Below are 12,654 nucleotides of genomic sequence, written 5' to 3' on the forward strand. Positions count from 1 at the left end.
AGAAACCCTTTGTGACTCCTTATTTAAAGCATTTAAAAGATAAAAAATGAAGCAAATGATACTTCAAAATATAAAGGAACACATTATATCATGTAATATGGTTGATAATATTATCGGAAGCAGACTTGTCCAGCTTCCGTTTCTGAATACGTTCATTCTCAATTGAGAGAATATAACTTAAATAAAATCAAATTTGAAATTGGTCAGCCAACGGTTTAAAGCCTGGTCAATCTGAACGGACGTGCAGATTGGTCTGGCTTCATACTGGTGGCAAAGGCTGGTCACTTTAAGGTCAAGCATGTTAGGTAAACAACTAAATGGTCACTTGTGACAATAATATTTTTTCATTCCATTTCTTGTGACCTTATTTCAATTTTTTATTTTCGTTTTTTGTTTACTTTTATTTTATTGTTTTTATCTTATCTTATTTCATTATTGTTTATTTCATTTCATTTTGTTGTTTTTATTTTATTTCATTCATATTGTTATTTCATTCTTTTATTTCATTATTGTTCTTCTTGTCGTTATTACAATTATTTTAATATTCTATTTCATTTTTTCATCATTGCATGTTTTTGAATGATGAAATATTTCATCGTTAGAGTTTTCATTTTGTTTCATTAATGTTGTTTTTGGTGGTAGTGGTGATATTCTTGGTGGTGTTATTATTATCTAAATCTTAAGAAATTTCAAATGGCTGTTTCTATCATGACGTTGTTAAATTATCATTATTTCTCATTGTACGGCCTAGTATGTCTTTATTAACTATTAAATGTTACTTATTACAATTCTTGAAATATACATAGAGGATATTTGTTTGTTTTGCATGTAAGATTGAAATATAATTTCACTGAGTGAACACCAGATGCAATATTTTCACGAGTGGCGTAGCCACGAGTGAAAATATAATAGCTGGTGTTCACGAATGAAATATATTTCAATCTTATATGTAAAACAAATAAATTTTCTTTTTATTTCATGCTTTTTAAGTGATTTCAAGTATTTTTTACTGATTTTGCCGCGTAACGTCGCGCATTCTCCTTTGTGACGTCATCACGTCATGACGTCACATCAATAATTTTGAAATATAGTTCTGTTAAATATCTCTAATTTTGTTACATTTTTAACATGATGTATGGTGACATCGACTTTCTTTTCCTAAAGAAGCAAAATTTACGCATGACAGCATTTATTTCTGCCTGTTATTCCATTTAGTTATGATTTTCTTTTCATCCGCATTCAGATATAGTCCGGCTACAGTGAAAATTATATTTTATAAATTTCACTAGTGGTTTATCAGAATATAATCATCTGATATATTACAATAAAACACTGGAAAGCATGAAATAAATTGTAAAAATGCGCATCATTCATTTCTTCAATTTTACTATTGCCATTATGTTAACGGTACAGTATGTTTGCATATATATTAAGTCTTAATAAATGTTCATTCCTGATCAAATTTTACTTATTACACCACTTCAAATATACATTGCAAAAAAAGTGCATAATTCATTATTGCAATTATACTCATTATTGCCATAACAATGCATTGACGGTACAGTATATTAAATAGAAGATGTACAATGTAAAAAACAAATAAAATATCCCTTCTATTCTGTTCACATCAAGGCATTTATGAAGTTATTTTTTCAAGCTCATGTAGAAAATCCAATCGAGCTAACACCTTTTATAGTTTTTATTACTACGCCAAAAACTCACTATTACTTCATAGTTGCCATAAATATTAGACAGTGACATGGTAATATATTTCTTAAACTTGGCAGAAAAAAACACCATTCAGAAGTTGAACATGACATTTTCAGAAAGATACCAAATCGTATCAGGCGGATTAAAATCTCTTTGTCACATATGTTGTAACGGCATGCAGTAGTTCCAAACCGGAAGCATAGTTATTATTTCTGACTGTAAAGAGGGTGGTGTTTTCTTCATTCCTTCACTTGCTCAATACCATGTTCTGTATTTCTGAAATGTAAAGATCACCGATACACCTGCATTGTAAAAATTATATTCAACTTAGAATCAACTGTTTTTCCTTAAAGGCACATTATGCCTTAGAAATTAATAACTTTTTTCCTACATTAGGCAGTGCAAACATGAGTATTATAACGTTCAAATAATGCTTTAAAGCATGTTAGATGCTTATTAGCAAAATAAAGTATGGCTGAATGTTAAAATTATTGTTTTAAAGGTCGCAAAATGTAAACACAGTAGTATTTTAACTTCCACACAAAAACTTCCATCACTAAAACTGTTTTCAAAAACCAAAAGATTATTCAGATAAATGACCAATGAATAATAGGACACCGAAAATAAAAAGCTTTTCAGATATAAAAATAAAAAAAAATTTTTGGGGGGCATAATAGGTCTTTAAAGCTGCACACCTTAATACCAGCAAACAAACCGTTTAAGAAATAACTCTTCAGAAAAATAAATGAACAAAGATTTATTTTGCTTTGACCAGACGTTTCAATCTTTGTCGCAACAGACAAACATTTCAGAAATTCAGACATGTCATTACCCTGTGAATTTATGTATATTGTGTATTTGGTTCTACTTTTTCACAAAAATATGCGACTTAATTATTAAACAATGAGCCCATACCAAGAACATGGAGAAACTAGAAATGTGTCCATAGGACACCGCGCCACTGTTCTGTCAATTTTATGACTCTAGGAAAAGTAAAAATCTTTTACTTAGTAAAGGGCAAGAACTTTACAAATACTGAATAAATCCACAAGCAAACCCCAAGGTGCATAAGTACACATGCTGATCAACATTCTTGTAAACTTTCAGGCCTACAAGTGAAATACTATTTGGCCTATGCATGAACAAGTTGAAAATTGCAAATTTATACTACTGTAAGTCAAGGGCAATAACTCTAACAAAACTGAAAAAAAATCCACATGCAAAGTCCTAGGTGCATAGATTCACAGTGATGTGAATCATTATTCCTGTAATTTAGTGATGTTGGTCATTATCCCTGTAAAGTTTGTTGATTCTAACTCAAGCACTCAAGGAACATATAACAACATAATGAAACGGTTTTTACTAAGCCAAGGGAAATAACTCTACAAATACTGGATAAATCCACAAGCGAAACCCCAGGTGCAAAACTAAATATAATGAGCAACCTTCCCATAAGGTTTAATGACCCTAGGTCAAATCCTTTTTGAATTACATGCGACACAAGTTGAAAATTGCAAAAATTTTATAAGTCAAGGGCAATAACTCTAAACATACTATATAGATACAGACGAAAATACCCGGTGCACAATTACACATGCTGATCAATGTTCCTGTAAAGTTTCATGACTCTAGGTCAAATACTTTTTGAGTTACATGCGACACAAGTTGAAAATTGCAAAATTTTACTAAGTCAAGGGCAATAACTCTAAAAATACTAAAAATATCCAGATGAAAATACCCAGGTGCATAACTACACATGCTGATCAACATTCCTGCAAAGTTTCATGACTCTAGGTCAAATACTTTTTGAGTTTCATGCGACACAAGTTGAAAATTGCAAAATTTTACTAAGTCAAGGGCAATAACTCAATAAATACTAAAAATATCCAGATGAAAATACCCAGGTGCACAACTACACATGCTGATCAACATTCCTGCAAAGTTTCATGACTCTAGGTCAAATACTTTTTGAGTTTCATGCAACACAAGTTGAAAATTGCAAACTTTTACTGTCAAGGGCAATAACTCTAAAAGTACTAAAAATATCCAGATGAAAATACCCAGGTGCACAACTACACATGCTGATCAAATTCCTGTAAAGTTTCATGACTCTAGGTCAAATACGTTTTGAGAAACATGCGACACAGTTTGAAAATTGCAAAATTTTACTAAGTCAAGGGCAATTACTCTAAAAATTCTAAAAATATCCAGACAAAAATACCCAGGTGCATAACTACACATGCTGATCAACATTCCTGTAAAGTTTCAGACTCTAGGTCAAATACTTTTTGAGTAACATGCGACACAAGTTGAAAATTGCAAATTTTACTAAGTCAAGGGCAATAACTCAAAAAATACTAAAAATATCCTGACGAAAATACCCAGGAGCACAACTACACATGCTGATCAACATTCATGTGAAGTTTCGTGACTCTAGGTCAAATACTTTTTTTGAGTTACGTGCGACACAAAAGAGAATGGACGGACGGACGGAAGGATGGACGGATGGACGGACGGACGGACAAGGTTTAATCTAAATGCCCGCCACTAAAGAAGGGCACAAAAATTGATTTATGCTTCGGATATTCAACTGTAATAGAGAACGATTTTCAATGCTGATTGACTGTTCACATCATTTTGATTTGCAGCATTAACATTTAACTTGTATAATGTATAAAATATTTATATCACTTGTAACACTTTGCGTTTCACTTGCAAAAGACAGTAGACGCACGGATTGAACCACCAAATTAAAAAAAGAAAACAATGTTATCATTACTCTTATTCAAAAATGCACATAATAGAATTCAGGAATACAACAAACAAACAATAAATACGTCTTACTCAAATAGTGGTCATAAAGCTTTTGTTCACTTGATGTCATTAAACGATTCTCTTATTATTTCTAGTATATTCTTAACTGCAATGGTTCAATTATTCTGGTTGGGTTTAACCCTTTACCTATTGGTCCGTGCACTCCGTGCCCAGGCTACATATTATCGTCTGCTCAAATTTGTATTTTGTTATTGAAATCCCATAAACTTCAAATGGACCGTTCAAATTCAATGCAGGGCAGATCCATTACACTAATTTAGTAGGTGGATGGTTACTGTCTCGACGGTACAATAATAAGTTTTCAGCTTTACTGGCGGAAGAAGGTCCAAAATAGCCCTCTATAAATTATTTTAGACACGGTGAGGCACTCGAGTAGAACCACCAATTTTCTCTGCCAATTAAGCTAGCTGTGGATCACCTCTGTGGATCATCTCTGCACATGAAACTATTCATGAATTCAAAGCCGCTGCCCATAATAGTGAAAGAAAAGGGGGGGGGGTGAAAATGATTTGAAGTCAATGAATTCATTCAACCACTCGGTAACGGACGCCTTTTATCATAACTAAAACTTACAAAAGTTTTATTAAATTTGAATAATGAAGAAAAATGTTCGATACCAGTGTAGGTGTATATGTATTTACTCAGCCAAAGCAATTCATGACTGGATAACAACAACAACGGAAACTGCTTCTGTGTTAAGCAAAAAAAATTTTTTTTATCAAATCCGAACATGAAACAACTTTTTCACAATGCCGTACTGTTTCAGAACCAAATGAATCAAGTTTCATTCAAGAGCTATAAACAAGCCTTAAAGCTGCACTCCTCCAGATGAACCGAAAATAGTTCAAGAAAAACATACTTAAGAAAATTGTACTCAGATTTTAAGAGCAGTAAAAAGATTTAAGATTCAAGTAATTTTTTATGTGCTAAATGTCTTAAACGACCAAAGTCGCTGTTCTTATTACCATATTTCTACTGCGTGACTAACACAGTAATTGCTATTATTGTATATTTTGGCCTTTTTGGTAATTTAAGTAGACTGTAAATGCTGTTTGAAATGTGTAAATTACTTTCCTTGTTCACTACACTATATTTTTCTTTTTTCGATACATTTTCAAAATTTACATGAAGAATGGGCACGAATCTGGAGGCATGCTGCTTTAACCTGCGGAAATTATCAAATGGACTTTTCAACATTTTATTTAAGGAACAGTCCATTATAAATTATCATAACTAATTATCAATTGAAAATTGGAAGTTAGCAAGCAGTAAAGAGGCTGGTCAAACTGCACAAATGTGCAGGCTGGCCGGGCTCTGTTCTGGAGGCAAAGACTAATGACTTTCGCTTTCAGCAGGCTAAGAAACAAATCTATACATATATTCATAAAATATACTATTACCTCATCATAATCAGTAGGTTCCAGTTCTGTGATAAGGATGTAACATGCCAAGATCAGTTTGCCGGTGCTCATTTCATATCTTTCGCTCTTTCTTAATTTCAAATCCTGAAACTGAAATAAAGGTTAAAAAAATAAGATGTTAACGGAGTGCTACAATCAAAGTCACCAGTTCATTACAAAATACACATTATGCAGTAGCAATAATTATGATATTTTATAGTATAATTATAATTAGAGATATTTTTATCTCCCTTATTTGTAATACATTCATAATTATCTCCCTTCCTTCGGCACAATCACTAATGTAGTGCCGATATATTTTAAATATTGGTGAATTTAGTTATTGAATGTAAATTTTTTTGTATTTAGATTGTAATACTTTAAGTTTCGGAAAGAATAGTTTTTTATATTATATTCAGCTCATTTTTTTTCTAGAAAAGCAACAATAATTACTAAAAAGTCATATTTCATCTGAAATTAACATGCTTTCAAAATACAAACATTGTACCAAATTAAAAGTTGTTATATTAATGAACTGTAATCAGTACTTTCTGATTATTTTGTGTGGTACAATATGTTGATTAACTCTCAGCCTTCTAGCGCCAACATAATATAAAAATAACCCGTGCCACCAGTGCAGACCAAAATCAATCGGCATATCCTTGACATCTGCTCATGATCTGCACTATTCGATATTAAATCAGTACATATTTTGAAATTTTCCCTTAAAATGAGTAATGGTTTTGTCCAGATTTGAAGATGGGCAAGTCCATTTAAAATATTTTGCAGAGTTAAAGGTGTAATCAGGGACTCACAAACCCTTATTTGTAAAATGTATTGTTCTATGTTTAGCTAAATTTTGTATTTCTTCAATATATCTTACCTTAGCCCACATTTCACATACTGAACGCCAGGGGAAGTAACTGAGATCACAACATCGAGTAGCAGACACACCGGAAGTCACAAATTTCCACTTTAAAATTTATTGTCGTCTGCTACCTGTGGATACACTATTGTTAACATGGTCGAACAAATGATACATTTTTTAGCATTTTAAAAATAATTGTAAGTTATTTGTTTAAATTACTGAAATGTTCTTAATGACCCATAACTCAGCATTATTATGCTCATTTGATAAGAATATATTGTAAACCCCTTTCACTGCCATAGGGACGGCATAAATATAATAAATAAATATATAGATAATTATACCATCGACAATAATTCTTATTATACTAGCAGATTTGGAAACATATATAATTATTATAATACTATTAACAAATAATAATAATAATGTTCATTAATAATATAGTAATTTCTTAGAAAACCTTCTGGCAAATAGGTGATCAATAAATAAATAACCCTCTGGCAGCGAAAGGGTTAAATTATTATTTTAAACATAACTGCTTTAAATCAAGTTGACTAAGTGGCATACATGTAATTATATAAATCAAAATCTAGTTTAAAGTTAAAGGTTTTTAGATCATGTTCCCCGTTACACAATCATAATGAATTCTGAGGTAGGAAGTTACACACAAAACATATGCAAAACGAAGTGTTTTACGAGAACAGACGACCAAATGACTAAAATAGCCCTTACTCGTTTTTCAACAGTTGGGCTAAAAATGGTTCATTATGAAACATTAGACAATAATGATATGTCAATATAATGATGACATTGACACGAAAGTTTATTTTTCAAAAAGTAAACAAGCCATACGTTACAAAGTTATGATTTCCTTTTTCAAACCCCAACCTGCTGCTGAAAGCGAGTCCAGTATAGAGCTGGGCCAGCCTGTAATTTCCGGCAGTCTGATATGGTGCATGATTGTATCTGCGCGACAACTGTCGTCTGCTAGGATTCTTCCCGCCATTTCCTGCTTTACGTCTGCTAGATGATCAATAAACTTGTTTTTACCATCAATCGAACAATAGTCTGAAATATATAGTGGTAATATTTAGAAATATACAATTTTATCTAGTTTTGTCTTTCAAAAGTAATCCAGTTATGTTTTCTTATGTCATCTGAAAACAAACGAAAAACCAAAGAACAATAATATTATACTAGTCTAAAATGTCGCATTCTGCATCTAAAATAATCAGTATATATAATTTTTAAAAATGTTGCATTCAACACCCAAACATCATTATTAGAAATGTCAAATCTAAATCTAAAAGAATCAATGTTATCTTTAATATATTGTCGCATTCTCCACCTATATATTTTTATAATTATCAAAAATATCACATTACTCATATTAAAAATAGCAATATAATTATACAAAATTGGGTATTGTACAACTAAAAATTTATTGTAACTATAAATAAAATATGTGTCTCCCATTTCTAATAAAATTGATATAACTATTTGAAATGATGAATGATAATAATTCGACTAGTACATGTACATGTATAACAAAATCCAAAATTTTCAAATCGATCACAATGTATCAGCAAAGAATCAACTGTCTTATCGACCACCAATTCCCAAACTTTTCAGAAATAAGGCCTGAATTTTCGACAAGGAAAAACAATCATTACACACAACTGACATTAACAACTCCAACAAAGACAAAGAAAAACTACCACAACAGACATAAACAACTCCCATAAAAAGACAAACTAAAACACCGAACGCAAATCGAATAACCCCAATCACACACCAACTCCAAAAATTGAGAAAGAAACCAAAACAACCAAAATCGATATAAACAATGCACACAAAATATCGTCAGTATAGATAAACATAAAACATAGTTTTCAATTTTGACCAAAAAAATCTTCATTTCTAAAATAAATTTTTGTAATTCTAAGCAATTTCAGTTACTGACATAATACCATTTACATGTATATTTATATGTATATCAAATTTCTTATAATCAGTGATAATGTCAAATTTTCCAAATGTTATTTGAATAAAACAAGTATGCTGTTTTTAACGTTGCGTAATGTGTGCTGTCCTTGTTCCATAAGCATGGCCCGATATAGTATGATTACTTGCACGTTCATTGGTTGCTTTTGAACTTTCATCTTCTGAAACTGATAAAACTTACGAAGAAAAGTTAAAACTCATTTGTCTAAAAATAACTAGTCTCTAAAAAAAGCTTGTTTCTATAAATAACTAGATTTACCTGATGCTCACTACCTTGAACAACGTCATTTCATCATCATTGTAACACCCATGGACGTCCTCATCAAAACAACATTGTCATCAACATGGCCATCATTTTTACATATCACACGTCAATCATCTATGTCAATACTTTGTTAGACCTCATATATGCCAACTATCAATTATTCATATCTGTATTTTGTTTTATATCATAAGCCAATTATCATAATGGTCAAAAATACCGTTAACTATAATCGAAACGTCACATGAAAAACTAAAAGTTTAACATGTTTAATCCTTATGATTAATGCTAATTTATAATTAAAGTCCTTATTCATGGAAATTTAACTTTGTGTCAATCAAATTGTACATACGAAAAATATTTGATGATTTACAAATTTTATGTGATACAATAACATTTCCCGGATTTTCTGTGAAATATTTACATTTTTTCCTCAAAAAACAAAAACAAACAAACATTAACGCTTTCCCAATTTTCATGTGTAATAATATTACGTTTCGGATATATAGTTTTAATAAAATATAAAATAACTTACATTTTTGATTGTAAAAGAAACAATTCCAAACCTCCCATATTTTTGTTTCCGTCACATCCCTCTCACAAACTTCACACAAATGTAGCTAACAGTAAAGTGCATGGCAAATCACTCGATCATGAGCGCTCGGGGACAATCTTGTATGATTAACCACTGATTGATTCTCACCAAAAAAACTTTACTAAACAAATCCGTTAAAGACGCCGGCAAAACACTTTCCGATCTCTTTTCAGTCAAGCGATTTAATTTGCTATGTATTTATATGAAACTATTGTTCCCCGCCTGGATAATTCGGAAGGACCAAAAAGTTAACATGGTTGGCACACCATCACGTGACATGCGCGAAACAGTTTTTATTCGTCATTCGAGCATTAAGACGCAAGAACAATTGGAAGTGGTATCAAATGAAATATTGAAAGAAGCTGAGACCTTAAAGTTGAAAACGATATTATATAGTAAGTTTGTTAAGGTATTTAATTGAAGGAGCTCCACTGTGGTCATAAAACCTAAACACATAAAAAATACATTCTTACATAGATAAACTGCATGGACATTTAAAAGTGGCAAATATGCAAAAGATGTTAAAAATATATAGAGGATATTCAAGTTTTTTCTGCAAATACAAGATTTATTCTCATCAAGTGGTATGAAAATAAATATTTCATGAGTGGCGGTAGCCATGTAACACCGCAAAACGTCCGTACCGCAAAACGTACGTATATGGACGTTTTGCGGCGCATATCGTCCACATTTTCTGACGTACATTTTGCGGCAAAAAGGCATGGTGCTGTCGCATAACGTCCATATTTTAAAAATTATATAATTTTCGTTAATTTTGACCAGTTATTATCAGGTGTTATTGTGTGTTACTTTAAGCTCACCTGAATATGCGCCTGTCTGTCTGTCTGTCCGTCCAAATTAAGCTTGTTACCACTCTAGCATCCACATACCCTAAGCAATATGTCAAGAGTTATCTGTCCTTGAATTACAATATCTGTTATATTTCACATTGTTACCACTCCAACGCTTTCATTTCTTTTTCAATCTTGACAATTTTCAACAGAATATCTATGACCATAAAATCTCAACAAAGTTAGATTATAGGCTAAATCTAACAAAAAAAAACTTACAAGAAACGATTTATTTTTCACCTTGCTAGTGCTTTCGTTTCTTCTCCATTCTTAAAAAAATTTATACAGAATATGTATAACAATATACATCGACTAAGTTCATTTATGAGAATACATGTATATCAAGAGTTATTTGCCTTTGAATAATAAAAATAAAGACATATTTTAAAGTCAAATTATTGAATTGTGATAAAACTGCCATTTCCTTGTTATCAATGATCAGATGTCATTCATACATTTATGGCAGGGCGGACATCTTGAATAGTTCAATTATGATATTGACCTTGAAATGACCTTGACCTCAAGGTCATTATTGTATTTTGCTTAAATTACCATATCTTTGTCATTTACAGATATTTGAATATTGATGACCATTTCAGACGTAGTATTGAGTACTGATATCAGTTACCCAGATTCTGACCAAGTACATGAAATGTACTTGCTTTTTATTTGTAATATTCAATGCTATCTACCCTTGTCATGTGGTGCCTTTATAGGCAGGTGGGTGATATAAGGTCAATGACCTTTTTGCTTTGTTCAATTACAAAATTATATTGTTCAATTATAAAATTACATTATGGCATTCAAACAAACGCTTACATTACGATATTTTAAAATATGCTTTAGTTTTTATCAATATAACACATTGCACTTCTTTTTCATCATTTCCTATGCGGAAGAATGTTTGTTATAATATACTCTATTACACATCATCTATGTAATTTATAGACGAAATGTTTTGTTCTTCAGGCGATAAAATAATACGGTTTTAGTAAAAAGACGGACTTTCCGACTAATCTATAAATTGAATCATTTTTCAAAGTTATATTTTATGACAATTTCAAACTTGCATTTACTAGATTTGTAGTTCAAAATATTTGAGTCGCGTCAAGCAAAAATGCGCACTTTTATTACATTTACTTCAATATCATCGTTTTTATATCTCTGCTGCTGCTGCTGCTGCTTGGTTCCATTCCATAAAAAATCTATTCGAAAAATATCCTCGGCTTAAGCATACTTCTTTCTTTTTTTCTTTTTTAAAAAGTCAGAATTATATAGGATCACAAAAATATTGCACTTTTATGTTTATTTCGTCATATCTTTACCTGAATCAATATGAAAGTGACAGAACCAATAAAAGTTACGTTTATAATGAATATATTTTAATACAAAAAATATAGACGATATGCGACGCAAAGACACACTCTCGCCGCAAAACGTACTAAGTACGATATACACCGCAAAACGTCCACATGTACAAGTACGATATGCGACGCAAAACGTCCACACGCGTATGTTTTGCGGTATGGGCGTTTTACGGTGTAACATGGCCCCTATGGGCTTTCGTAGTTTTTATGTCACCAAAGGTAGCACTCCACACTAAATTTCAAGTTTCTGCCGTCAATGTCCTACAAGCAATATGTCTGATAAATCTGATCCCAAACTACACAACCTGGAAAAAGAAAACACATTTTGTTATGAACATATATGTCATAACATTGCAAATCTGTAATGAAATCATCCGATGTGCAACAGTCAGGCAGTTAAAAAAATTCCAATTCATTCCGTAAAAGCCAAAAATCTATAGTGGTCCGAGACTCAAAACAACATTTTTCGTCCCCCCGGCAAAAGATACCTGCAAATATACGGTCTACAGAAACTCTGTCACTGCTTTAGCAACTCCCTATACATGCAAAATATCACAAAGAAATAGGTGCTTGGCCTTGTAGAGTTTTTGCTATTGCTGAAAGTTTGTACCCCCCTGTAAAATTACTTGTTTTCACCGAGCATGCTGTTTAAAAGCAATGTTTACAAACAATGGCGGCCTTGACATCAATAATTATCAGCATGTGATTTCTAACCATGTTTTCGAATTTGCCAATGATCATATTACATGTCACAAAAACAAA

Source organism: Ruditapes philippinarum, unplaced genomic scaffold (genome assembly GCF_026571515.1).
Source record: "Ruditapes philippinarum isolate M1 unplaced genomic scaffold, ASM2657151v2 ctg5607_1_1_1_1, whole genome shotgun sequence".
NCBI classification, from domain to species: Eukaryota; Metazoa; Mollusca; class Bivalvia; order Venerida; family Veneridae; genus Ruditapes; species Ruditapes philippinarum.